This window comes from Octodon degus, unplaced genomic scaffold, assembly GCF_000260255.1.
Source record: "Octodon degus isolate 3935 unplaced genomic scaffold, OctDeg1.0 scaffold00026, whole genome shotgun sequence".
In the NCBI taxonomy this organism is placed as follows: Eukaryota; Metazoa; Chordata; class Mammalia; order Rodentia; family Octodontidae; genus Octodon; species Octodon degus.
The window spans coordinates 15,877,554-15,879,673 of record NW_004524602.1 but is presented as its reverse complement, the minus strand read 5'-3'; the positions used below and the strand labels follow the sequence as shown (position 1 = coordinate 15,879,673).

At 43.4% G+C, this 2,120-nt stretch overlaps 1 pseudogene; it reads right to left on the bottom strand.

The window, feature by feature from the left end:
- Positions 1–615: 615 nt before the first annotated feature.
- LOC101570513 lies at positions 616–1,682 on the bottom strand (annotated as a pseudogene).
- Between the last annotated feature and the right edge of the window lie 438 nt (positions 1,683–2,120).

Genomic DNA, 2,120 nt, shown 5'->3' with positions numbered 1-2,120 from the left:
CTTAGTAAATGTCTACAGAGTGTTCTGCCCCACAACATCAGAACACACATTCTTCTCAGCCGTACACAGTATATCCTCCAAAACAGATTACATGCTGACTCATAGAACATGCTTTTTTTTAAAAAAAAAACAGTAGCCACTGTTTAAGGCTTATTTGGTATTGTAGTTGGTGTGAAACTGGGTTGCACTGTTCACAGGTAGATCTTTACTTTTTACATTATACATATATATATAATGTATATATATATTATATATATATATATATATATCACAAAATAAAATCCTTTCGAACAGTTATGCACAAGACATGCAATATTAGATTTGTACACTGGATCCCAGGCTGTGACCAACTGGGGAAAGATCAGACAAGGCTTGGTGGGTGAAGCTGTGTAACCAAGTAACACACATCTGTCTGAAGAGTAACTGGAGCCTGCGCAGCGAGGTGTCTCAGAGGAGCTGGGCTACTTCATACTAACAGGACTACAAGTGCAGCAGCATCCACATCAGGACAGAGCTATGGGGTCTTGTGAACCGTTTCTACTTCTAACTTTCAGAAACTGATGCTTTCCCCAGGCCATCTTAATAGTGCCGCTTCAATCACATGACAGATAAAAAGGACAACTGGCACAACACCAACTAAACCCTCCTGTAGCCTAGACAGTGACATGGTGACACTGGAAGACTCTAAAACTGCAGCTGCTTCTGGATGGACCACAGGGTATCCGCAGTCTTCTTCAAATGTGCCTCCTCCTCAGGAGTCAGAGTCACCTTCACGATGTCAGAGATCCCATTCTGTCCCAGGACACAAGGGACACTAAGGAAGACATCATCCCTGATTCCATAGGGCCCCTTAATGATGGTAGAAATTGGATGCACCCTCCTAAGGTTCTTCATTATACTTTCTGCCAAATCTGCCACCGACAGTCCAGTGGCCCAGATGTGTAGCCTTTCAGTTTGATCACTTCATAAGTGCTGTCAACCGCCTGTTTGTGAACCTCTTTCCAATGCTCCTTATCCCCATCAGTTCCTAACTCAGGGTGCAGATTCTTCAGGGCAACACCAGCAACATTCATGTCACTCTACTCACAGGTACGCTGGAGTCTCCGTGCTCCCTGAGCATCCAGCCGTGGGAGCCTAGTGGGTGCATGCCCGGCCTTTCTCCCATCAAGTAGCAGAACCGGGCTGAATACAGATTAAAACCACTGCCAATAACACGGTTCTTGGGAAAGTGGCTTATCTTCCAAGCCACATAGGTCAAGATATCCACTGGCTTGGCTATAACAAGCAGCTTGCAGCTGGGACTGTACTTTACAACATTAGGAATGATGAACTTGAAGATGTTGACATCGTGCTACACCAAATTAAGATGGCTCTCTCCCCTTGCTGACATGTTCCAGCGGTCATTAAAACCAACTTGGAGTTTGCAGTTACATTATAGTCTTTGCCAGAGACAATTTTGGTGTCCTAAGGAAAAGGCTGCTGTGTTGGAAATCCATCATCTCTCCCTTCAATTTGTTTTCCACGATGTCAACAAGAGCAAGTTCATCTGCCAAGTCCTTCATTAAGACACTGATGGCACAGGCCACGCCAACAGCACCAACCCTGAAGACTGAGGTCTTATTCTGGGGCACCTGTTCGTCCCTAAGGAGATTCACAGCCAGCTGATCCTTGAGACTGGCCATCTTGGACGTAGAACCAAAAGGAACCAGGAATGCATGTAGGGCAGGTGTCAGGATGAGCACTTCTCAGATTTGGACAAGGCGGCTGCAGCTCCAGCACCAGAACATGCTTAAATAAATACAAAATAATTGAAATTATCCTGTGCGTATTATCAGACCATAGTACAGTGAAATTAGAAATCAATGGCAACAGAAACCACAAACAACATTATAAACACATGCAAATTAAATAATACCCCCCTGAACAGCCAATGTAAGAAATGATATTAAGGAAAAAAATGATATGGCTTCTACAATCAGATGATAACACCAGTACAAATTACTGGAACATATGGAATACAGTGAAAGTCCTATGAGGGAAAATTGTAGCAGTGGTTTCCCATATCAGGAAAACAGGACAAGCTCAAATAGAAAAACCTAATGTTGAATTTCAAACTTTAA